The sequence below is a fragment of the Pipistrellus hanaki genome (assembly GCF_964339955.1).
Source record: "Pipistrellus hanaki genome assembly, chromosome: 3".
In the NCBI taxonomy this organism is placed as follows: Eukaryota; Metazoa; Chordata; class Mammalia; order Chiroptera; family Vespertilionidae; genus Pipistrellus; species Pipistrellus hanaki.
Genome location: NC_140505.1, coordinates 15,588,964 through 15,616,775, shown reverse-complemented (window position 1 = coordinate 15,616,775; position 27,812 = coordinate 15,588,964). Strand labels below are relative to the sequence as shown.

Below are 27,812 nucleotides of genomic sequence, written 5' to 3'. Positions count from 1 at the left end.
CACCCCATGCACAAATTTCATGTACCAGGTCTCTAGTATTTTATAATTATCTTAGAAATGTGTTTTTTAAATATGATTACTACTAATAAAATTATAAGTGATAAAATATATGTTATGAAAATGATGCCGATATGCTTTCAGTGTTTTATTATTCATGGCTTTTATGCTGCCTGAAGAAAAATGTTCAATTAAACAATTTTCTACATCAATTTGGATAATGCAGGTAACATTACGGATAATTTAAATCTACATACCACTGCATTAAATAGAGATGATTCAGCATGGGATTTTGCTATTAACTATTAAATTGCATTGCTGCCCAGTCAGAATGGCTCAGCTGGTTGAGCTTCAGCCCATGAACCATAAGGTCACCAGTTTGATTCCTGGTCAGGGCACATGCCTAGTTGCAAGCTTGATCCCCAGTAGGGAGCATGCAGCCTATTGATGTTTCTCTTTCTCTCTCTCCCTCTCCCTTTAATCTTCCCCTCTCCCTTCCTCTTTCTCTAAAAATCAATTTTTTAAAAACATTAAACTACATTGCTTTACACTGTCCTTTTATTTCACTGTCCTTTTTAATGTTAAAAATATTAAGTACCATGGGCTAAATTTAGATTGAGTTTGGTTTTTAAATATTATTTGCCAATCTGAAGTAATAACTGCATCCCGTGCATTATAAATATCAGCTCATTTAATCCTTTCAACAACTAGATAAAGGACATGCTACTTAATTGCCATTTTCCAGTTGAGGTAACCATGTATCAAGGGATTACATTAAGGGATTAAGGGATCTGCTGATAAGTGGTAGAGATTGAATTCAAACCCAGATATCTCATTTCAAAGTCCATGCTCTGAGCCATGACGTAGCCGTCTATCTTAATGGGGTTGTGTAAGAATTTATTAATATATGGCTTACACTGGGAAGATAAAGATGCTCTCAATATTCAAATGGTTTTGAATTATCAATTTTGTTTCTAATGAATGGGTGGGCCAGGAAACATCTGTGGTAATTTAATTAAGTAAACCAGAAAAATAATAATAAAGTACTATACACTGTATTTGTGGGCATTAAGAAAAGGTTGTTAAAACTGAGATTCATGAATGGCAATACAGAGGGCATTTTATTATGGAAAAAATAATGACTAAAACTACTTAGCTTTTAGGAAAAGAAGAAAATTCTACCTCCCCCCCCCCACACACACACACAAAAGAATAATAATCTCCTTAAGAATTTTTAATATGGAGACAATTTAGAAAAGCTCAGAGAAATAGATATCTAGAACATTAACATTTTTAAAAACTGAGTTATTTTATTTGAATTTAACTTAAAGTAAACTTGAAATTTTATTTAATCTTGTTATGTTGATCCATAATTAAAAAACAAAACAAAACAAAAAAAACACACAATACCATGGAGGCAAAGGGAATGACAGTTCACACAACCTAGAAAAATCACAGATCATTTTACCTCGGGCATATATTTGTATTCTGCTGCAATAAGTTACTCTCTTGTTCTTTGATTTTTCAGTCTTTTTATATCAATGCGATTGTTTTGAAAATCTACAATATATTCATTATGGATTTTAAATACCTTGTAAGAAAGCCACTTTCTATGTGTAGAAATCCTACTCATCTGTACTCCTAAACCCCAAAATACAAAAAGAAAAGAATAAAGGAAGAAAAGGGGAAGGAAAGAAAGAAAACAATCCAGCATTTTCTATATCTTATAAAGCCCCAATTATCAACTTGACAATGAGTTATCAACTCCAAGCTATTGAGGGTCAGCTACAGGAATCATTTGTGAAGCATTGGATAACTAACTACTCAAATGGTGAAACAAGAAATTGATGAGAGTAATTTAAACCATTGTCCCCAAATTGTCCAGCCTCCTCCCTGGATCCTCAATTCCTGTACCACCTACCATGGTCAGTGTACTGTCCTAATATAACTGAGGAGTCACAGAGCAGTGCAGAATGGGGACCTGGAAGAGAATTAAAACCCCCTACCTCTCCCTTTAAATCACTGCCCTGCTTAACTTGTGATTGTTAATCCCTGTCTAGCCCCCTGTAGCTGCTATCCCCTTCTCATACTCTTTACTCCCACCCCTTGGAGATCATCCCCTATCTCATTACCCAAAATAAAAGCAATACAAAGTTGTTATGTATAAACATTTTAACTGGCCCTGGCTGGTGCATTCAATGGTTAGAGCATTGGTCCAAGTACTGAAGGGCTATGGGTTCAATTCCTACTCAAGGACACATACCTGGGTTGCAGTACCTGGATTCCAGGTTCCATCCCCAAGCCCAGTAGGCTGTGGGGCATGGGCTGTGGGCCATGTGTGTGCGGGAGGCACCTTTTGATGTGTTTCACATCAATGTTTCTCTCTCTCTCCACCTCTTTCCCCCTCCCTTTCTTCCACTCTCTCTAAAAGTCAATGGAAAAAATATACTGAGGTGGGGATTAACAGGAATAACAACAAAATTAAAAGAAGAGTTAATGATAAAATACAAATCATTATAATATAGAATAAGAACAACTTTGAATTTTATGTAGGATTTTACTGTTCCAAAAAAAAAAAATCACATCCAGGCCTGACCAAAGGAAATCTTTATTTAGACTTTGCTTCCATTTTGCTAGGCGTCTCCTCTCTTTTTTCCAGTTCTAGTGACAACCAAAGGAAAAAAACACACATTTTAAAAATGTAGTTCTCTCTAAATTACCCAGGATCAAATTTCATAATCAGGCCTCCATCCCCCCTCAATTTTTGCATGTAGGACATTTGAGACATCAAAGTAGTAAGGGCTCACACTCGCTTTAAAATTTACTTTCTTTCCTCTTCAAAAATAAATACAGGTTATCTGAATAGTTTTTTCTTTCACTGAATATAATAATGGCTGAGAATTCCAGAGCAAATTTACACACACACACACACACACACACACACACAACAAGCACACACATGTGCAAGAGGTATCCTATAGTGGGAAAATCTTCCTTTTGAAGAAAAAAAAAAAAAAGAAAGCACAGAATTTGGTAAAAGACAGATCTGGGTTCAAGTCTAACTTTGTCACTGGCTGGCTATATGAAGTTGTTCAAACTTCTAATTGAATCTCTTAATCTCAGGTTTAATAACACCTCCCTCACACTAATATTTTGAGAATTATAAGAGACAATGAATAATGCAATTTTCCTACAGGATTTGAACCAAAAAATATTGGTTGTCCCTCCTTTTCTCCTGGAGCAAAATCATAGATGCCAGTGATTTCATCACTAACCTTTTTTTCCATGGATCTAGTCTAGTGCCATTTAATTTGTTAATATCTAAGGAAACAACTTTTAGGAGGAAAAAGTATTAAATGCATGGCACATTTATTTTACTTACAAGGTGATCTTCCTTTCTTCTTTATGTATTCCTTTCCAAAATATTCCTTTATAGAGCCCATTGAAAAATAGTATCAGAAATTTCCTAGTAATTTTAAACCTGCTTTAGAAAACAAACTGCCTCAATTTACAGAAAGAATATCAATATTTTTAAAAACCTGAAATTTACAAATATGGGTGCATATAAATTTTAAAAATTTTGTACTGCGTGGCCACCAAACTAGAACCCATTTGTAGTGTTCATTTATGCCAAACGACTGAATCCCACCAGCCAAATGTGAACTGAGGCATTCTTCTGCAACATTTACAGAAAGGATGCTGACAACTCATGGCCCTAAGGCAATGCAGTAAAGTTTAAATGACCTATTGGCTTAGTTCTGGGCTGTGCTTTGCCAAGAGAAGCTGCTGTAGAGGCTGCTTTTATGGATTTTTTAAAGCCTTTATACTTTGTCTTAGCCAAAAATTCTAATCGAAATGAGCCAACTGAAGTGGCAAAAAAAAAATTCTGGAAAATTCAGTAAATAAAATAAAATAACCTGAAAGATTTCTAGATGTTTACTATGGAAAATAAAATAAGTGTAGCTGATGTTAATGTTTTTAACTGGATAAGAAATTATATTTAAAACTTAAAAAGGGGCCCAGTTGGAGTGGCTCAGGGCACATGCCTGGGTTGTAGGCTCAATCCCCAGTAGGGGGAATGTATGAGGCAGCCAATCAATGATTCTCTCTCATCATTGATGTTTCTCTCTTTCCCTCTTCCTTCCTCTCTGAAATCAATAAAAATATATTTTTTAAAAAATGAAAAAGGGGACTGATTACATAAATTATAATACATGCACATAAAGAAAAATATCTATAAATATAAATGCTAATAGAGAAACATTATCAAGACATGTTAATGAAAAAAAGCAAGTTTAAAACAGAGGGTATAATAATCTCACATAAACTTGCCAAAGTTAGATAAAGTGAAAGGGAGTATTTTATAAAGCTTAAAATTTACCTTGAACCAATCTATACATTGAGTGGCCAGGTTATTATTGTATGATATCTGCACGCATAATAATCCAGCCACTCAGTGTATATCCTATATAATAAAAGGCTAATATGCAAATTGTCCCCTTAACCAGGAGTTTGACCAGCAGGCAAGCCAGCCAACCGCCCATGTCTGTTATGTCTGTTGACATTTCTTCCAAGCTGGCCAGACCACACCCATGCATGAATTCATGCACTGGGCCTCTAAGATGTGTGTGTGTGTGTGTGTGTGTGTGTGTGTGTGTACATACACTGAGTGGCCAGATTATTATGCATTCAGAGATCATAATAATCTGGCCACTCAGTGTATATACATACATATATATTTTTAGAAGCTGTTTCTTTTCCATCAACCTTATTTCCATTCTGTTAGGAATTTGTGGAAGAGCAGCTTAGGACCACTCGGTGGCTGTTCCTACCCATTCAGGAGCCTGAGCAGTAGGGGCTTCAGACCAGTCCTCAGGGGCAGGCTGAGCCCTCCAGTCTTCAGTAGGAAACTGCTGACTGGGCACAGAGGGCACCTGCGCCGTCAGACCAGTCTGTGACCTCAGGCTGCGCAGCAGTGACCTCGGGAGCAGGAGCGGTCCCTTCACCCTGAAATTCCTCCTTGATCACAGCCTTTCCAGCCTCAACTGCTCTTCCTTTTCAATCTCTTCAGGATCTCTGTAGAAGGGAAGATCAGGCATGACTTCCCACGGGTATTCATGGGAGATGGTGCCACGCATGCGTAGTACTTCCCGGGCCAGCATCCACCACATCAGACCCACTGAGTGAGCCCCCTTGTTGTTGCAAGGGATAGTGATATCCACATAGCGCAGAGGAGCGTCTGTGTTACACAGAGCAGTGGTGGGCAAGTTAGCATAAGACGCCTCTGTGAGAGGCTGCTGGGCAGCCCTAGGGTCAGTCACCACCAGAAGTCTCGGCTCCTGGAAGGCTGCCTGGATCTGGTTGGTGAAGGTTCCTGGAGTGACGCCGCCGGCAATAGAAGGGGCTCCAGGGGCAGCAGGAAACTTCAGCACAGCCTGCTGGCCAGTGTCCTGGAGGAGATGACACTGATGTCAGCTGGGTTTTCAATGGCAACATGGGCACGGGCTGCCAGCAGAAGCTCCTCCCAGGTTCTCCTCAGATTGATGTGGAGGCCATCATCCTCCCTTCTGTAGATGTACTGTTTCGTTTGGAAGTCAAGGTTGGTGCCACCGAAGTGGGTTCCTGCTGCAAGGAATTTGAGGACATCCTCCTCTTTCTTTCTTTCTTTTTTTTAATATATTTTATTGATTTTTTACAGAGAGGAAGGGAGAGAGAGAGAGAGCCAGAAACGTCGATGAGAGAGAAACATCGACCAGCTGCCTCCTGCACACCCCCTACCGGGGATGTGCCCGCAACCAATGCACATGCCTTTGACCGGAATCGAACCAGGGACCCTTCAGTCCGCGGACCGGCGCTCTACCACTGAGCCAAACCGGCTTCGGCACATCCTCCTCTTTCATTTGCAGGACATCAAGGGCTCCAAAGTGAAAAGTTTCCCTTTAAGTTACATAGGAACCGAGAACAACGCTGTATGGAGCCCGCCCTGGGCAGTGCGAAAAGCTTGAACCAATATTTTCAAGTAAAATAAAAATTTACCAGAACTGAACTATAACGGCTATAGATATTGTCACACCATAAATCAAAAGAGACTTTTCATACTAGAAACTAAGAGTAATGCACCTTTGGATATTCTTTTAACTCTATTGGTTCAGTTATTCTCAACGAGAATTTGTATAATTAACACTAAGGTAGAGCCCTTTTAGAACTGACTTAAAAAGAAAGAAATGTCAAGAGCTTATATTTAAATTATAATTATTACTAAACTACCCAAAACAAATTAAAATTAGCACTCTAATTTGCATATTCAGTATTTTTCAGAATTGAAGAGCTTCAATATTTTCATTGATCTAATAATGCAAACAAAATTTTCTTGACACCAAAAATTTTTCTAAATGTTCTGCTTTCTCTTCTACAATCTAAGGAGAAGGGACCCTTGGAGTACTACAAAAACAGTGGACAATTATTAGTAAAAAAAAAAAAAAAGCTTCAAGAGCTACTCATTATTAATACGGAACAATTCTAAGTCAAGAGAACTTGATAGTTCATATAGAAAGCTTTAAGATTTCCATGTTCATTGTCAACATCTCCTTTAGATCATACCTTTCATTTAGTTTTTCATTCACTGTGTTTACCAAAAAGTGAAGAATATAGAGTGTGTGACCTTTAGTGAGAGAGAAAAATAAATACATATAGAAACTTAAGCCAGAGGCTGGAGAGTGATATAAAAAAAATTGAAGTGTAAGAGACTAGATTTACCATCCAAACTCTAACTTGAAGTAACAAAAGCAATACAAAACAGTCGGAATATATGTAACAATGGTTTTCAAAACACTGGACATTATTAAATGAAGGAGAGTGACCCCAGAGAGAAAAGAAACAAAAACTATGTCATCCATATGATTGTCCTAAGTATATTGCCTTGAGGAAATTCCTAGTCCCCAGAGCTGATGCAAGGAACCCAAGTAGAGCATGGTGGACCAACTAGGTAGAGATGGAGCTGAGGATCTGAGGATATTAAGGTAGTTTGGAATTTTCAGGAAATTACTGGAGAAGAAAATGCTGAACAGAAAGAGAAAACTTCTTCCCTTCCATTCTCTCTAAAGGTTAATGGGGGAAAATATCCTTGGGTGAGGATTCACACACACACACACACACACACACACACACACACACACACATTAATATTATAACTCTACATTCAGGGCCAGCTTTCTGGAAGGGCCCTATGCTTGGTGCAATACTTTGCTATCACTGCCTTGAAATTCTCAATAATTTTTAAACAAAAGGACCCATATTTTCTTTTAAACTGGACCCCACAAATTATGTAGCTGACTTTGATACAGCAATCAAGACACTTTAGTATTAGTGCAAAGACAGAAAATTGGGTCATTAGGTAAATATAGATCCCAGAAATAAACCCCCCACACAATTGATTTTTGATAAAGATGTGAAAGCAAGTCAGTGGGAAAAAGGTAGTCTTTTTAAATCAAGAATGCTAGAAAAGTGCAAAATTATGCAAAAATAAATGAACTTGGATCCAACTTCATACATATACAAATAACACAAATAACCCCAGGTATAATGTAAACTTGAAAACTATAAAACTTTTAGTAGAAAACTTCAGAGAAAAACTTTATCCTTGAGTCAAACAAAGATTTCTTAGCAACAATATAAAAAGCATGATCCATTTAAAATATATATAAGGAAGACTTCATGAAAATTAAAAACTTATTCTCTTTGAAAAAATAAATGAGACCACAAGCCAGCAGAAAGAAAATATTTGTAAAGCATAAATCTGATAAAGGATGTATATTTTTATGTATAAAAAACTCTCACAACTCAGTAATAGAAAAACACAACCCAATTATAAATTGGCTAAATATCTGAATTAAAAATTTCAAAGAAGATATATGTCAAGTAAGCACATGCAGCGATACTCAGTATTCTTACTATTAGAGAATTGCAAATTAAAATCATATGAATGGCTAAAATTAAAGACTGATTATATCAAGTGTTGGTGAAGTATAGAGGGTTTGGAACTTTCAGACCCTATTGGTGGTAATGTAAGATGCTACAATCATTTTGGAAAATAGTGCAGCTTTTGCTTTAATAGTTTAGCATATACTACTACATGTTCTATCCACTCCAATTCCAGATGTTCAAATAAAAAGGAAAAGCATATCATTAACAGAGGGAGACATTCTGCAAAATAATTGGCCATTTTTCTTCATACATGTCATGAAATAGAAAGAAAGACTGAGTATCTCAGATCTGGAAGCCTTAGGAGACTTGACAAATAAATGCAATATATAATCCTAGACTGAACAATTTGGACAGTTGCCAATTGAGTAGAGTCTGTAGATTACTTAACAATATTGTATCAGTGTTAATTTCCTGCTATGTTGTATGTTGGTTAAATAAACTATTAACTTTTGTGCAAAAAAAAAAAAGGAAAGGAAAGGAAAAAAGAAAAGCATGTGTCCATATAAAGGCTGGAACAAGAAGCTTGAAGCTTCATTGCATCTTTATTCATCACATCTCCAAACTGGAAAGAACACAAATGTTCTAGTGGTGAATATAAGTCAAATTGAGATATATCCATGTAATAAAACATCACTCTGTAATGAAATTGAATGAACTACTAATAGAGGCAACAAATCTGAACCTTAAAAGCATTATGAGAAGTTAAAAAATTGAGCATGAAAGACAATATAAAATTGTAGGAAATTAAAAGTACAGTTATAGAAAAGCCAGATCAGTAGTGGCCACGGTCCAGGATGTGGTATGATAATATTAATTTAAAGGGGGCATGAAGAAACATTTTTGGGGTGATACAAATGTTCTATATCATGATTTTAGTGGTGGTTACATGACTATAGATATTTGTCAAACTTCATCAGATTGCACATTTCAAATTGTAGTTTCATTCTAAGTAAATTACTTCTTGTTGAAGCTGATAGTTTTTAAAAATTGTCTCTTGGTATGCTTTCCCTATTAGTTCAGTAGAAAATTACAAATGAGTTTCTCTTTAACTATGTACCTGATGTTCTTCATAGTCTTGCCTGATAATGTAGATGGAAGAGTGAATATTCATGCATGAAAGAGGTAATACACAGACTCTAGAATTCACTTGACAGTCTCATCTGGTTTTCTGATTGCATTTTAAACAGTGCTGCACAAAATAAAAAACAGTATCAATATTCTTTAGTTACTACATTTCCACAAATAGTTTCTGGTTACAGCCATATCGAAATTGTCTCTCCACAAATCTTGACTAATAGCCCTAAAGTCTTGACAAGGCTATTGTCCGCCCTTGATCGATCTAGGGATGTTCTGCTATTCTGGATACCTTAGAATCTGGATTTTGAGGACCTTCCAGAGGAAATAGTTTTGTTAATAATCTTTGTGTAACTAGAATTACAAACCCATAAATCTGTGGGAGGGAGGGGGGTGCATGTTCTTTAATGTTATCTTATAGCACCTCCTAGTGTTTAGATATTAAAGGTTTAAAGATTAAAGGCCAAGTCTATTTTTTCCTAAAATCAGAGAAATCAGAATGATTCCTTTTTTGGGGGAAAAAGTAAGAAAATACAATAAGTAAATTTACAAAATATGTACAAAAAAAATAAACTGAGGGGGTCTTGGTTTGAATCTGCTACTTGATCTCCAAAATAAATAGAAAAATATCTACTTTCAGGATAGTCCAAACTTTAAAAAACATAGCCAGAGTACATTGGGATTTTTTTTTTCTTTCTTAAAATATGCCTTAGTCATTCTTCCTAACATTTTAGGCGCTTTTTTATTTTTCATTAACAGTTTACATTCAACATTATTTTGTGTTAGTTTCGTGTGTACCCCCACCTGACACCACACATAGTTATTACAATACTATTGACCATATCCCTACGCTATACTTTATGTTCCTGTGACATTGGAATTTTTTTTAACAGTTTCTTTTTAGCCATCCAGCCACCCCTAACCCCACATAGAGTGCTTTTTATGGAAAGAACTGAGCAGTGCATGACAACTAGCAAATGTGTTCTTGTCATCACTGCGGACACCGAAGAGAAACGAGGGCCTGTTTCATTAAAGCCCTGTGTGGCCAGGTGCCACAGTTCCAGGTGTTCTGTCATGTTCTCATTCTCAGCGCAGCCTCCTCCAGCCTCAGCTCCACCACAGAATGAGGTGAGAACAATCCGCGGGTCCACAGTGGTTAGGCTGACGGATAGGGCAGCTGTCCCCATGCTTAGGCAATCAATCTCTGAGAATAGATGCTAACCCTGCTAGTGCCATGCAAGCTGGCTTCTGCAGCAGCTGGACCCTTTATCTCAGTCAGGTTCTGAGCAGGTATTAAGCATGGAGAAGGGTTAAGACCAAGTTCGGCAGAAGGTAGGCTATTATTTGTCAAGGCTAAAGGACACGGTTTGCAAGGGAAAGAGCATGGCAAATCCAGCCATGCTTACTTAATGACGAGGTGCTAAATTCAACATCTCTCTCCTCATGCCTATTTTTCCTAGACTTCTGTTAAGGTATTATAATAAGGCACAGTTGGAAAAGGGGGGGGGAGAATAACACTCGGCATATTTTGCTGAATCTCAGTGACTCTGAAATAATTTGGAGGGGGGCAGGCAGGTTTGGGGAGATGAAAGTTAAAATGCCCTGAGTTGCCGAAACCGATTTGGCTCAGTGGATAGAGCATCAGTCTGCAAACTGAAGGGTCCCCGGTTCAATTCCGGTCAAGGTCATGTACATTGGTTGCGGGCACATCCCTGGTGTGGGGTGTGCGGGAGACAGCTGGTCGATGTCTCTATCTCATCGATGTTTCTAGCTCTCTGGCTCTCTTCTCTCCCTCTCTGTAAAAAATCAATAAAATATATTAAAAATAATAATAATTTTTTTAAATGTCCTGAGTTTATCTGTGGATATAATTTATCCATGCTAGCATTCATCCCAATTCCATAGGTGACCCAAAAAGTCAACTGAAATTCCTGTCTCCCATATGGATATTGAACAGCCAGAACAAGAGGAGAAGAGAAAAGCAGCTATCATTGTTACATTAAAAAACAACAATATGTCTGATTTCTCACTAATGTCATCTATCTATAACTAATGGCTAGCATGTCTTGGTCTGATAAGCTTGAAATCTGAAAATTAATAAATAGGTTAGTTAAAGTGATCCTTCTACATAAGTCTTTTCTTTTTCAGTTTCTGCTGTTGGTGTGTCATTGAAATACCTTTTTACTCTACTGGAGAACATCAGCAGGTGCTTTTTAATTATTCAAACTCCTCTGGAAACCAAATTACTTAATGTAATTATATCAGGATAAAACAATTTGCTAATAAAAGCCATTTACAGTTCTTAGGAAGTTTGACATATATGTTTACCACTTTGTAAAGGGACAGAGTTGATTTTTCCTTTTGATTCATTTCTATTTTTTTATTTCATAAGAATTGCAAAGCTGCAATTTAAAAAAAGAAAAAGATGGTACTACTTACCTTAGAGATAAAATGTTCTGTTTTCAATTATGTAAATTTTATCCGTGAAAACCCATTTTCTTTTGCTGTAGTCTCGCCTCATCCCATAGATAATGAGGGTTCCCCATGTCATCTCTGGTAGAATAAATAAGGGAGGAATTTGTTCTTATTGGAGTAAAAGAGCATCTTAGAGCTGAAAAGAAACAGATGTAGAAACCAAACATAAACAGCCAAGCAGAGCGTGAGAGTATCCACAACTACTGCTATGAAAGAAAAGTAAAAATAAACACCATAATTTGAGTGCCTTTAAACAACTTTATTTTCTCTTACAATGCTGGAATCTTTCGGAGTCGCTCTTCTAATTATCCCTGATTTCGAATAAAAGGGGAGGTGTCTTGGATGATACATTTAAGGACCACTGTTTTGATATGAAAACCTGTACAGTTTCATACTTGAGCCAGCCAGCGAGGTACCCGGAACCTTCACAACTTCAGAAAAAGCTTTCAGCTAGCATGCATGCCCGCCTCGGTATGAAAGGCTGCCCTTGGAGGGGATGTGACTCTGGGGAAATTATTCTGAAAGAAGCAAGTTTGGGAGGTCTGAGCACACACACGTGTAACACAGCAACACATGTGCTTTCCTGGTGCAATGAAAGAACAGCTGCACGCTGCTCACGGCCCTCAGTGATGATCTATGTGCACCAACACTGCTTTTTCTATCAGTGTTCCCGCAACGGACAACAACGTGTGGTCTCAGGCAGCTACTACAGGCAGGAAGGAGAGCTCTGGTGATGCAAACAGCTGTCACATTCTTCAAAATGTTTTCGTTTTATTTATTAACTTTTTTTATTGAAGTATAACTGGCCTACACTGGCCTATTAGTTTCCTATGTATGTGAGTGATTCAACATTTGTATGAATTGAAAAATGGTCACCAAAGTACAATATTATTGGCTGTGTTCCCCAGGCCGTATAGTACACCTCCATGACTGACTTACCTTATCACTGAAAGCTTGTGCCTCTTGATGCCCTTAACCCCTTTTGTTCTCTCCCAGCCTCACCCCCCAGCCCCCATCCGGCAACCACCATCCTGTTCTCTGCATTTATGAGTCTAGTTTTTGTTTTGTTTTGCTGTGTGCTTTGTTTTTGAAATTTCATATATAAGTGAGTTCAGGCAGAGATGACTGCGGAGATCAACTGACCTTCCAAACACATGCCTTTTTCAAAAATAATTCGTTTTTAGTATAAACCTTGTAGAGCCTATCATAAATAGAACTATTTTTTTAATTAGCCCCTGTCTCATTAAGAATTGTTATTTCTCATTAAATATTGAACTGATCCGCTATCTTTCTTTTATGTCTTAGTTAAAATTGAAATGTATCCTCAATCACTGCTTTCACAAAGCACTGGTATTTTATTTTCCAGCCAGTTTTTCCTCATACATATAAAGTAGCCACCCCCCACCCCCCGCTTATCTATAGAGGATATGTTTTGACCCCCAGGTGGTCCCCAAAAAACAGTATTAAAATTCTTTCTTTGTTGAAATGAAATGCTATATATACTATGGTTTTTCCTTATACCTGTGATAAAGTTAACTTTACAAATGTGTCACAATAAGGGATTAACAACAATGACATAACTCAATAGAACTATAACAATCATTGTAATAAAAGTTATTTGGATGGTTCTCCCTGTCAAAATATTTTATTATACTTTACTCACCTTTTCACTTATAGACAGCACTGTACGGCTTCTCCTTGGCCTTATTCCGTGGTCAGCAAACTGTGGCTCACGAGCCACATGTGGCTCTTTGGCCCCTTGAGTGTGGCTCTTCCACAAAATACCAAGACCTGGGCAAGTCTATTTTGAAGAAGTGGCGTTAGAAGAAGTGGTGTTAGAAGTTTAAGTTTTAAAAATTTGGCTCTCAAAAAAAATTTCTATCATTGCACTGTTGATATTTGGCTGTTGAGTTTGCTGACCACTGGCATGACTGAGCGAGATTTCATCACACTACTCAGAATGACATGCAATTTAGCAGTTGCTTATTTCAGAGATTTTCCATTTAATATTTTTGGAGGGTAAATGGAAACACAGATTAGAGGGAATGAATGTGTTTATTTCTCAATCTGTTCTGATGTTGGCCAACTAGAGAGGTTCTTTTGGGTCCTTCTAGGTTATCTTGAAGAGATGGTATATATCATCACACTTCATTGAAGCTATGTAAAAATATCCTGGTCAGATCACTTAAAAGTTTTCATCACAGAGAGCCTTAGACACTGATCTTTAAGCCAATGACAGCCCATGACAAAATTAACATTGCTCTTTTACAAAATGAGAAACCAAAACAAAATAACAACAACAAAAATAAGAAAGGAAGGAAAATACAAAATTTTTATACTGATGAATTTATTCATTGGGGGAACTGAGCTTCATTCTGACAATATGTTTTTAATTTTTAAATTAATTTATTGGGATGACATTTGTTAATAAAATTACATAAGTTTCAGGAGTAAAATTCTATAATACATCATCTGTATATTCTATTGTGTGTTCACCATCCCAAGTCAAGTCTCCTCCCATCACCATTTATCTCCCCTACCTCCCCTAACCCACTTTCACTCTGATAATCACCATACTTTTATCTGTCTTACCATTTTTGTGTGTGTGTGGTTAAAATGCTTCCCTTCTTGAAATGAAGGTGATTATAAATGGTAATTGTATTTAAGGGTCCTATTCAGTCCCATATAAATTCCAGAATTCTGTGAACTTCTGCTGGTATATGAAGTTTAAAAATCTGAACTAATCTAAAACAAGCAGTCTCTTAACCGATGTCAGTACCAAAATAACAATGACTAAGTGGTGCCAGATGTCTGCTATGCCCCAGTAAGGAAGCTTCTGCATTAATGTTCAGATAGGAATTGCTTAAATTTACAACACTCAACTAAATATTATATGGTTACTCATTTTCCTATCTTAAAACTTCGTTACAGTTATTAAAAATAATAACCCTTTATTTTTGTTTCTAAAATCGTGTGTTCACTGTTAGTTTGCTCATCAAACTTGAATAATAAATAGCAGGTATTAGAGAGATAAATTTTCATCTTGGGAACTTGCAAACCAATCTCTATCAGTAGAGTTAGAAGGAATATATTTAGTTGGGTTGGCGGAACTTGGTTCAGGCACAAAGACCTCAATTTCCTTAGAGAATCACTGGTCCCCTCAGCAATCCTTCCACTTATTACTGGTGACATCGAGCATCTCATCACTTTCCTGCGCCTCGGATTCCTCTGCCTTTCAGTGGAGACCACACAACTAACCCGGACCCTCCCAGGAGGATGTGAACTGAGGTTTACCTTATAAAATTGCAGCAATTGTTTTGATAGAATTTTAATCCTAGGTTTCAGGTCAATGCGCGTGATTTAAATGCTAAAAAGGAAAATAACTACTTTCAGGAATGACTTTCCACAGATGGAAGCCCCAGCTTAGTATTTCGATGATTATAGGTAGCAGGCTCATGAGGGAACATGGAAACCATTGAACGATGACAATTAACATGGGCTTCTCCATAATCTGTAATTTAAACTGATATAATGAATGCCGTTCTATATATAATCTCACGCTGCATCTGCAAAGCTAAAAACACAATAGGAAAATCTTACATCACCAGTATTTTACTACATCTGTGGATATTTCTTTGTTTGCTTTTGTCTCGTGAGATTGCATTTTAGCTTTTGGATCCAAGTGTTATACATTCACTAGCTGGCTCTTCTATATTCTGCAATTCTCTGAGTAGCCTCTATTAATCCAGATTCCTCAAGGGCCCTAAAACCATTAGATCCTTGAAATGGGAGGAGTCATTCTTTTGTGAGCTTTGCAGAGAATATACATTGCATTTCTATCCACAGATCGAGAAAGCTGTTGATGTAAGCCAGATGTATATGTAGGTTTGTTTGGGTCTAACACTGTGGTGTGATTATCAGTTTATCCCTAAAGAGCAGCATCTAGAATTTTCCTTCTCAAAACTGCCTACTTGAGAGCCATAGCCTAATTCTGTATTACTAGGAAAGAGTGGATAACAGTCTAAAGACACACAGTCCTGGATATAGCAAGGTAAGGAGACATAACATTATCTCTGATGAAATGTCTATTTTTAAAGTACTTGAATGCAAACTGAATAAAAATAGGATTTTAAAAAGTTTGGATCCTTTGCATATATTCTATACAATCACTATAAATATTAAATAAGAAGCTGAAATAAAGACAGGTTTTAAGAATAACTGAAGCCTTAGCCAGTTTGGCTCAGTGGATAGAGTGTCAGCCTGCAGACCAAAAGATCCTGGGTTTATTCCGGTCAAGGACATGTACCTTGGTCACAGGGACCTCCCAGCCTGAGTCCTGGTTAGGGGTTCTGCAGAAGACAACGAATCAGTGTGTTTCTCTCACATTGATATTTCTCTCTGTCTTTCCCTCTCCCTCTAAAAATTCAATGGAAAAATATCTCCAAGTGAGATTTAGAAAAAAAAGAAGAAGAACTGAAGTCCTAATCAGTGGAGAGGCCAAGAGGTATTTTATAGAGTTTTGTGCTACTCCTTCCCCCTCTTCTCAAATCTAAGTAAAAACATATCTTGTTAGGCAAATGCATCTTCAAACCCAGTGCCTATGCCATCTCCCTGCCATATTTCCCATCCAAAATGCCTCTCTTAAGCTTCCCCTAAGGGTGTCACAACTGGTTTTTAAAACTGTATTTTAAATGGGGAGAAAGATCTGAACCAAAGAAGATATATAGATGAAAGATAAGTATATGAAATGATGTTCAATATCATATGTCACCAAGGAAATGCAAATTAAAGCAATGAGATACCTCAGCACATCTATTAGAGTGACAAAATCTTTTTTAAAAACTTGATAATATGACTTGCTAGCAAAGATGTGGAATAACAGGAACTCTTAATCTTTACTGATAAAAATGCAAAGTGTTAGAGACACTTTGGAAGATACTTTGATACATTTTCACCAAACCTGAACCTAATCTTACCAAATGACCCAGCAATTATAATACTAAGTATTTACTCAACTAATTTGAAAATGTATATGCCTATAAAACCTGCATGTACATGTTAATGGAAGCTTTATTCATAATTGCCCAAAACTGGAAGCAACCAAAATATAAATGGATAAGTAAACAGGTAAATGGATAAATAAACCATGGTACATCCATATAATTGAATACTATTTAGAGGAGCTGGAAACCTACACAAAGACATGGATGAACCATAAATGCGTATTGCTAAATGCAAGAAAGCAGTCTGAAAAGGGTATATATAAATATATATATGGCAGTGACACTATTCTGTAGGGTTCTATACAGATACAGTAAGGTGCTATGCATTTGTTGAAACCTATAGAACTTTACAGAACCAATAGTAAACTTTAATATATGCAAATGTTAAACATCATTTAGGAGTTCAGGAAATCCCAGTATGGAATGCACAATATGACAAAAGAATCTGTGTTACAAGTCTGGAAAAACTTTCAGAAATGAACAGAGTCTATAAGAATGTACCCAAACTCTGTATTCACGTTGATAACATTTTTTCACCTGGGGTGCAGGTTAGCAATGCTGAAGAATATACGTATATATACTAGAGGCCCAGGGCACGAATTCGTGCATGGGTAGGGTCCCTCAGCCTAGCCAGTGATTGGGCTGATCAGGGCCATGGGAGGTTGGCTGGCCAGCTTTGGAGAAAGGGCTATGGGAAGCTGGCTGCCCCAATCAGGGCCATCAGGCTATCCAGCCCGGGGGGGAGAGGCCATGGTAGGTTGGCTTGCCAGCATGATCTGGGCCATTGGGGCTGGCCAGCAGTGAGGAGGGAGCACAGGCAGTTAGCCAGCTGGCCCCACCCCAGATCAGGGTTGGGGGGGGGGGGCAATCAGGGGCAAGGCTGGCTTGGGGGAGAGACTGCAGGTGGTTGGCCAGCTGGTCACATCCCCTGGCCAAATTCCCATAGAACTCCTGGTTGAACTCCCAGTTGAGAGGACAATTTGCATATTAGCCTTTTATTAAATAGGATACCAGAACTGTACAACTAAGTAAATAGATGACAAATAGAAGCCAGGTTTCTCACCATTAAATTAGAAAGTTATGGGAAGATAAGAGAAAAAAGGCTATCATCCATGAAGTGCTGGGTTAGAGTGGAGACATCAGTTTGAACTTGGGCAATACTTATAGCTATGTCTACACAGAAAATTAGAATACACACATATTTCCTTGTTCTGTTGCCCGAGAAAGCATAGAAGCAGAGATATCCTAGTAGCAGTGATCATACTTAGTGCCCAGATCTTGGTTTCAATTCAGTTCTCCAATAAAAGAAACCAGGGAGTCTTGGAAAAAGGATTAGTTTTAGGGTTGGCACAGGAAATACACAGGATGAGCCTGGAGTGCCTTGTAGTACCAGAAAATAAGGAAATGCTAAAATAAACAAAAACCTCTATACAATGATGAAGATATGTTATTGGGCACAGGATGCAACTAAAAGAGCAGGGCGTTCCATCAGTGGACAGCTTGGCACATGCACATGGAGGTGAAGGCGTTGGTGCCTGCTTTGAGGTGAAGTCCACCAGCCTAAGCCCCCAAGTAAGACAAAGATGAGCTGGGGATCCCAATGGCCTGATAGCCTTCCCAGTCCTTCAGCCACCCACCCAGGTTTCCCCATTTACCATTGTGGATCCATTGGAGCCTGCAGGTCAGGGGGAGGGACCAAGAGATCAGCTGTTCTGCCAGCTCACCAGTGTCCAGTCCCTCCCCACCACCATCTACCCACTTAGTTCCCTGTTCGCCTGTGGGCAGCAGTGGAGCAGATGGGGAGGTGGTCGGGGAGGAACCAAGAGGTGGTCAATGCACCTCATAATGGACATTCTGGTCATTATGTTTACGGTCCCTGGCCTTTTATTATATAGGATTTGTATGTTATATTACTATATATTTTCTAAAAATGAATACCAACAGGAAAATTCATAATTTTTACTTCAGGGACTGCAAAGCCCTCCTCTCAAAAATATGAAGTAAGCAGAAAAGCAAATTACCAAATGATAATGAAGAATATAATGCCATTTACATAAATTGTTAAAATGTAAAATAATACTATTCAGTGTTTTACCTTTCATATTTTACATATGTAGTTGTGGGCTTCTCATATATGGCTTTTATTATGTTGAAGTAGTTTTCTTCTATTACTATTTTTTTTTTTTGGTTAGTTTATCATGAAAATTGTGTAAATTTTGTCAAATGTTTTTTTCTTTTTCTGCATCAATTGTGATGATCATGGGTTTTTTCCCCCTTCATTTTGTTAATGTGATGTATTACATTGATCAATTTTTGTATGTTAGGCCTATGTTTCACGTATCCTTACATTCCAGGAATAAATCCCTTTAGATCATGGTGTATAATCCTTTTAGTATGCTGTTCATTTCTGTTTGCTTATTTTTGTTTGTTTGTTTGCTTATATTTTGTTAAGAATCTTTGCATTCATATTCAGCAGAAATATGGTCTATAATTTTATTTTGTTGTGGGTCTGTCTGGTTTTGGTATCAAGGTAATATTGACCACAGAGAATAAGTTTGGAAGCATTCCCTCATCTTTAGTGTTTTGGAAGAGTTTGAGAGGATTTGGTGTTGATTCTTCTTTAAATGTTTGATAGAATGCACCGAAGAAGCCATACAGTTCTGGACTTTTCTTTGTTGGAAGGCTATTGATTACTTATTCACTCAGTTTACTTATTATATATGTTTTCAAGTTTTCTGTTTCTTCATGACTCAGTCTTGGAAGGTTGTATGTTTCTAATAACTTATCCATTTCATCTAGTTCATCCAACTTGTTGATGTACAATTATTCATAGTATTTTTTTATTTCTGTAAAATTGGTTATAATGTTCCCCTTTCATTTCTGGTTTTACTTAAAGCCTTTCATTTATTTATTGTTAGTAAATCTAGCTAAAGATTGGTCAATTTCATTAATTTTTTTGGAAGAATCAACTTTGGTCTCTTTGTTACGTGTATCACAATACCAGCCATTTTCCCCACATTTGCTTTTTCAACTGTAAATATAATATATAGTTTTTTGGGTGAGTTTTTGGTGATATTTACTCAATATCAATCTTGCCTACAAGCTGTTAAACTCTTTAGCATAGTGAAAAATTTTGCTGTTTACTTCTATATCCACAGTATCTCTCACAGTTCTTAGGACACAGCACGCACTCAAAATTAATTTTGTTATTTTTGTTTATGAAAAATGAAGCTTATCATTTATATGTTTGCCTTGTAATTAAAATTAAAATTAAAATTAACTCTCCTCATTAGTCCCATAGAAATACTGCTAAATATGAAGTTTCCTTTCTGGTTTTAATATTTACACACTAGACTAGACTATCTCAAATTCTTTCCATCTTACTTTCAGATTGACCTACAGCAACATTATATAGTAGCAAAGCTTCCTCTTTCAGTGTCTTTTGCCCATATTAATCATATGCTTTCTCTTTGGGTCACCAGTGATCACATTCTATGAAGAAGTAATTGCATTTCTAACAATGATCTTGAATTCTTACCAAATTCTGAACTTACTTTATGAAGGACCCCCACCCCCACCCCTAGTGGCAAACAGTGGATAAACCTACAGTGGAATTGCCCACATTATTGACAATGTGAAAGAAAGATAATTTTGGAGGGGGTAGTTTCCCATATCCCTTAAGTAAGAAGGAGATCCTCTTCTACTCTGTCTCATTTCTTTTTTAATTCCTTTATTTACTGCAAAATTTTAAATATCTACTACATAAACATAAATGTGAAAAATGGTAGTATAAAGATGAATAAGATTTGATTCCTATTTTTAATTCAATCTAGCAAAAGAGATGAGTACTTGAATAAACAACTATAATACAATACCAATGATCAATTCATTCAATAAACATTTATTGAGAGCTTATTCTGTGTCAGGCTATTGGAGAAGCAAGATGAAAAGAAATGCACTTGCTCTCAAACAGATTACATTATGAAGGCAAACATACTTGTAAGCAATTATTAAAATACTTGGCCAAGGTCTCTAGAAGTGGGAAATAATTACCTCATATAATTCTTTCAGTCACACAGCTAATAAAGTCAATTTAGATACTCAAGAATGTTTTGCTGTTGTTCCCTTTAATAAGTGGCAAGGAGACACACCATATTTTTCCAGAAGGAAACAGTACAATGTAAGAAGAAAATATGATGAAGGAAGACAAAAGGACCTACAAAATACAAGGAAAGAAATGTCAAGAGGATAAAAAGTTAGAATAAAAGCACATTTAACTTTTAATAAGGTCAAATGGGAGCCAATTAAAAACAATAATACTTTCTCAATTTAGTTTCACAGCCAAAGGGCTGATGGGACCTTGCTGGATCAGTTGGTTTAATTCCCTGCCTCCAGGCTGAACTTAATTTCAACTATCCTGAGTAATAATTGTGATGTTCCCATTGTATACCCTAGTTTCTATGCAATAGCTTTATTATAGTTTCATTTTTCAACAATTAAACTAATTCTCTCTTCTTCTTTTTTCACCTTGGCAGAAAGAAATAGCAGAACAAGCATCTATTTGTAATTCATTGTTTCTCCGAAGGCTTCTCAAAGTCTGTGTCTGAGATTTAGGACACAATTGCAGTGAGACAGTCCCTTAATCTTTATTATCAATCCATGAGGAAATATAGAGTTTGAGGGGCTAAAACATAGGGAAGTATCTTAAACTATCTTTTAGTACCTTGAAGAAAACTTAGCTAGTGTTTCAATTTCTTCATTTGTGCTAAGGGTCCAAATAATAAAACATGTGACATTTAAGGTTTCTTCTCAAGGTTGATAATCTATGATCTGTGTGTATTCTGACATTTTATTCAACCTTATAAGGGAAAACAAAAATATCAATAGTGGTAGATACTGCAATGCTCTGCCACAGTTCAGGGTACACTGATTCATTTCTCAACATATTTTTTGTGTGTCAAGGGGCTTCTGTGCATGTATAACACTCACTCTTAGCTACATTTCTTTTTAAATTTTTCTTTATTGATTATTGATTAAGGTGTTACATATGTGTCCTTATTCTCCCATTACCCCTCCATCCCCTGACTCATGCCTTATCCCCCTGTTGTCTGTGTCCATTGGTTAGGCTTACATGCATGCATACAAGTCCTTTGGTTGATCTCTCCCCCTTACCCCCACTCTCCCCTACTAGTTACATTTCTTGAATGTTTAATTTATTAAAGCATTTACAATAATTTTTATAAGTTAATTTTAAAATATGTTCATTGTTATTATAAACTTAAGTCTCTTTAAACAATTTGGAGCATACAAATTTAGCCAACTGATTCTTTAGAACCTCAAACACCTTAATCAATAGAGAAAAATGTAGAGAAATGCAATGCTTTCAAATGTATTATTATACTTACACTAAAACTTGTTCTAGAACATTAACAACCTATGCTTTTTTATTTCTTTATTTCCTTACATATCGTTAGTGTCATGAAAATGCTACCTTTGATGCTATCCCAGAGTTATAGTATTCTTACCAATGCAACAGGATAAAGAACATAATCTCATAAATCTAATATTATAGAGTCTGAGTAACCAACCAACTGATCTCTAGTTGGGAAAGGAGACTTGGTTGTTTCTCTCCAGGTGACTTTGCAGTCTTTTATCATTATAGATTAGAAGGCCGGTGCACGAAATTCTTGCAAGAGTAAGCCTTCCTTCCCCCAGTGGCCTGCTAGCACTGGCTTCCCTGGACCAGGGCTCCTCTCCAGCTGCCAGCAGGCTCCCGGGACCCAGGCTTCCCTTGCAACCCCGGCTTCTTCCTGAAGGACATCCGGTCTAATTAGCATATTATGCTTTTATTATTATAGATTGCTTGTTAAACTGATAAGAATTTTTATGATCATCATTTTAACTAGAATTTAACTCTTTGTAACTCGTAGTTAATCCCAAATGATGTACCCTTAATGTTCACTAGGTTAGTGTTCATAACAAATGTCCTATTATAACAACATTAAACTGTTTGGATGTGCAATGAAACTCAATAGCAATGAGCACACCTAGCACCCAAATCCTGATTTCAAAATACCATTACCCAATAAAATAACTAGGACTACTTGGAGAAATAGCTGATTCCAGAGTTAGAAGTCATAAAGTACAAGATGAGTCTGGAATACTTGATTGTGCCAGAAAGTAGAAAATTGCTCAAAAAAAGTGATAGGGTAAATGCCAACTAATAAATCTAGAAGGAATAAAAGAGGAGTTTGAAAAATTTTAATATATATAGTAATCATTGAATTATTAATGGATACCAAAATCACTGTGTAAAAGCCTGTTGGGATATTTAAACACTGTTTTTCTCCACAGTTTATTTCGTTTCAGAGGGAACATGGTATGTTTAGAATGTTAATCTTGACAGATAACACCTTAATCAAGTGATTAAAAGTCAACTTCACCAATGTTGGTACAAGTTGACAGCCCTAAGGTTATACACACAGAAGGGCACAGCATCGCATAATAAAGTTTATGTGAAAAATGCACAACATGAGTACTATATGAGAAAACAGATAAACCCAAACTAAGACTCATTCTATAGAACTGGCCCTGGCCTGCCTACTTTAAAAATGTTAATGTTTTCATCCATCCCCTCACTCTCCTCCCCTCCGACAACTATCAGCTGGTTCTCTGATTCCATGAGTCTGTTTCTGTTTCGTTTTTTGTTTATTTATTTGTTTGCTGTTTTGTTTTGTTTAGATTTCAAAAATAAGTAAAATCATATGGTATTTGTATTTGTCTGATTTATTTCACTTAGCATAATACCCTCTAGATCTATTCATGTTTTTGCTAATGGCAAGATTTTATTCTTTTTTATGGCTGAGTAATATTCCATTATATATCCATTCATCTACAGGTACAAACTTCTAATTATAAAATAAATTAAATCTGTGGATATAATGTACACCACAGAGAATATAGTCAATAATATCATTATAGCTATACAGTGACAGATGGTCACTGGACTTATCATGGTGGTTACTTCATAAGCTAATAAATGTTGAATCACTACCTTGCACATCTGAAACTAATATTGTATGTCAACAAAAACTTAACAAAAAATGTTAATATTATAAAAGCAAAAATGACTAAGGAAACCTAAATTAAAGATGGCAAAACAGTATAACAATTAAATGCAACATGTGATACTGGAATTGGATACCAGAAAAGGGGGAGGGATGTTATAAATAAATAATTTCTCCAATAGGATAATTGGTAAAATTTAAATATGGATCATATATAAGATGTTAAAATTTCATCAATGTTAACTTTTATTAATTTGATCATTATATTGTGGGTAGATAAAATAATCTCCTTGTTCTTAGGAAATACATGTTACTAGGCCTGATATTTACTCTCAAATTATTTAGTTCTTTAGCTATAACAATAATAATGACTATGTATATGTATATGTATATGTATATGTATATGTATATGTATATGTATATGAATATGTATATGTAAGAGATAAAACAAATGTGGAAAGTGTAAATGATTAGGGAATGTGGGTAAAGAGTATATAGGAATAAGGAATGTTGGAATAAAGTACCACTATTGTTCCACCACATTCAGTTTAACAAAATTCTTGAAATAAATTGTTTCTTTTTAGATACATATGTTTTATTAATTTTCCAATTTATTGTGATATCCTACTTAGAGAGTGAAGTTTAATTAACCACTAGGGTTTTTACTACAATGATTGTACACATTATTTACAGACCTTACTTCTGACGATATGTGAGCATTATTGTCCCTTCTTTCTGATATATCCTTTGTCCACTTCCCAATCTCAATTAATATAGAAGCTCCTTTCTTGTTCTACCCAAAATTCTGGATAGCCAACCTCAAAATAGTGTTCTGAAATTGCCAAATTTTTTTTGTGCCTAATGGTTACCTATTTGCATATGATGTTTCTTAAATACATTCAAATATTCCCTCCCTACCTCCTTATTTTGAAAGGGAAGTATGGGATTTATTTTCCTTCCAATTATATCTCTTTCTTCTCCCTTCTCTTGTCTCACTACTGCTTCAGAATATCATAGTAGGTAAGACCACAGACTTTGGTGGAAGTCCAATCCCAGTTCAAAAGCTGGTTCCACCACCGGTGAGGTGTGTATGGCTTTAGACATTTACTTCTCTACACCTCAGCTTTCACATTAGCAAAATGATCAACTATTCCTCATATGGTTGTAGTGAGCCTCACATAAGTTGATGAATGCCAAACTCTTAACACTGTGACTAGGAAAAATCATGTTCAATGAATATTACCTGCTTCACCATCATCATCATCATCATCAATGCTACAGTAGCTGATAAGAGCCACAAAACCAGAACAATTGATGAAATATTAATATCTCTGGTTACTGACATTAAAGTGTTTAATGAGGTATTAACCATAGTTAATTCTTCTGACTGCAACTCCAGTAACTCTCATAGATGAAAAGTTACAACAATTTCAGTCCGAATTCTTCAAAAGCAATCATTAATTCTTAATTGAATTTATGACCTTAACTTTAACAATATGTGTCCCGAAAGCAGAGAAGTCTATTAACCAAATAGTGTATGACTCATATTCATTGATTTATCTTTTATCCAACATTTATTGAGCATCCACCATGTATAACCTACTTTTTTATCGATAGATGTTAGTGACATTGCAATAAACAAAGTGGATAAATTCTCTGCTTTCATGAAACACATTTCAAAAGGAGGTGGAAGATTCATTCATTCCTCCCAAAAATATTATATATCAGATAGTGATGAATACAAAAATGAAAAGGGTAATGAGACAAGGAATAATGAGAAAGATGTTGCTTTAATGGGGAAGTCAGAGAAGGCCTCTCAAATAAGTTATCACTTTTTAAATTCCTAATTAAATTCATCCTTTTATATTTTAAATAACATAAGAAATTAAATTTAACAACAAGCCAAAATTATATTCTTTTCTAATTTTTAATTTGATTGAATTTATTGGAGTGACATTGGTTAATAAATGATACAGGTTTGGGGTATAGAGTTCCAATACACATCATCTGTATATTTTACTGTGTGTTCACCACCCTAAGTCCATTGTCATACTCTACTGAAGAGTACCACTAATCATGAGCATACTGAACAGACTCAGAACTCAGAAGAGAATGGTATTTGTAGACTGATAAATGAGTCTGGAATAAACTACTTCCCATAAACTGCCTAAATCTGGCTTGGGCTAGCATAAACTTGTTGCTCCAGGCTGGTTTTCATTTCACTGAAAAACAAGTGGCACTTCACATTATGGAATAGTTGGAGTATATTCCAGTACATGCTCAGGTATACTGTCCACATTTCCTTTTCTCCCCCACTCCAACTTCTTTTGTTATCCTTCACTTCAAATATGCTATAAATCCTTAAAGCCTCTACGTTTCTTTTCAAAAATATATAAATACTGGAGGCCCGGTGCACAAATTAGTGCATGGGTGGGGTCTCTCTGGGTGGCCTGCAGGGATCCTGCAGTCCAATGTTTCCTGCAGCTCCTACCTGCCACTCTGGCTCATCGTGGCCCCACTGTACCTGCAGTGGGCTTGCACCCAATCAGTACCCATCAATTGGGAGAGGCTCATGTTGCTGAAGCAGCACTCACCAGCCATGAGACCAGTGTCTGGTGCCTTCCCAAGGGGAGTGGCCTGAGGAATTGGCTAAAGCCAGCTCACCAACATCCCCCAAGAGGTCCCAGATTGCAAGAGGGCACAGGCCAGCCTGAGGTATCCCACCGGTGCACAATCAGACTGGGAAGGGACTGTGGGAGGGCTCCAGGGTATATTGGCCCATCTCGCTCAATCCCGATCAGCTGGACCCAAGCAGCAAGCTAACCTACTGGTCAGAGCATTTACCCTCTGATGGTCAGCACACTGATCACAGTGACTGGTAGACCAGTTGACTGTCTGCCCCCTGGTGGTCAATGCACATCATAGCGAGTGGTTGTACAGCCTTAGCATATCATTAGCATATTATGCTTTGATTGGTTGTTCGGTTGTTCTGCAGTTCAGTCTATTTGCATATTACCTTTTTATTATAAAGGATATTATTATACTTTTTAGGGTCATACTACATTATAGAAGGTTTCCCATATTTTGTTTGGTAAATGATTCATGATATGCTGCCCCAGTTCACATTCAAGAATGAAGGAGCTATTCTCCCAGCTGCTGGAAGTACTACCAGCATACAGATCTCAGCTATCAGTCCTCTTTTGAGAAGTGCCTTGGTTGAAGAGAGCTGCCTTGTCCAAGGTTATGCTCCTTCCCTGGACATCCTGCATTCAGTGATTTCTCAACACAGGAGTATAAAGGCCCAGTCTCCTTGTCTCAACTCAGGACAACTCTGCAAGACCAGTCCACACTATAAGCTCCTCATGGATCAACAGTGGTACTCATTGAGATTGCATCTCAGCCCAGATTTTTCTTTGGCTCATTCTTACTTCTTTCCTTCTATAGGTATTTTTTCCAGAGCACTCTCTTGTAAGCTATCATATTCCAGGGAAACTGGCATAAATTTAATGGCTTCCATTAAAGACCTAAGGAATACAAAGGTGATGAACTCCCATCATATCTCCATTTAATTTATTAGTCACCCACCTTAAAAACCAGATGAATTCTGAGGGATAACAATGGGCTACTGAAATCCCAACTAAATAGTAATAGCCCAACTGCAGCTGCTGCCAAATGTGGCATTTCTCCTAGTCCTTATTACTATGACCTCAGGCACATGGTATGTGACCAAAAGAAATTATTTTCTAACCATAATAGAAAAGGCCAGAAAGAGCACACATTTACTTGGGTTGGGTAAAAGTATGGATCTGCAATATTGTCCAAGAGTATGTTAACTCGTCTTCTCTGTCATAATATAGTTTTAAGAAATCTTGATTCATTTGACATACTACAGAAAATCTCATCAGTCCACTATATCTAATATATAATGCAAATTGGACAAAATGAAAAAGAAGTAGCAAGTACATTGTAAGCAAGGTAAAATACACTCCTCCCAGTTAGGAGATAAACCCTATGAGGATTCAGATTCTGTCATATCAGTAAAATGTTTAAAAATCTATTGAGCTTGGGCATTTGAGGACATCTCCTCCAAAGAAAAGACCGATTATTGCAGTTTGCACTTTTTGCCCCAAGGAAAGAAATACCTCATTGGGTAAGTGCTTCCATATTCTGGAGGCAGCATATTCCATAGCTGATGGTAATATAGCAACAAATC

At 36.7% G+C, this 27,812-nt stretch overlaps 1 pseudogene across 1 annotated transcript; it reads right to left on the bottom strand.

Annotated features, from left to right (window-relative positions):
* Positions 1–4,795: 4,795 nt before the first annotated feature.
* Positions 4,796–26,107, bottom strand: LOC311618702 (small ribosomal subunit protein uS2-like; annotated as a pseudogene). The gene is made up of 5 exons: positions 26,091–26,107; positions 24,843–24,883; positions 6,598–6,658; positions 5,886–5,934; positions 4,796–5,644 (listed from the first exon to the last, which is right to left on the bottom strand). The product of its transcript is annotated as a small ribosomal subunit protein uS2-like (transcript).
* Between the last annotated feature and the right edge of the window lie 1,705 nt (positions 26,108–27,812).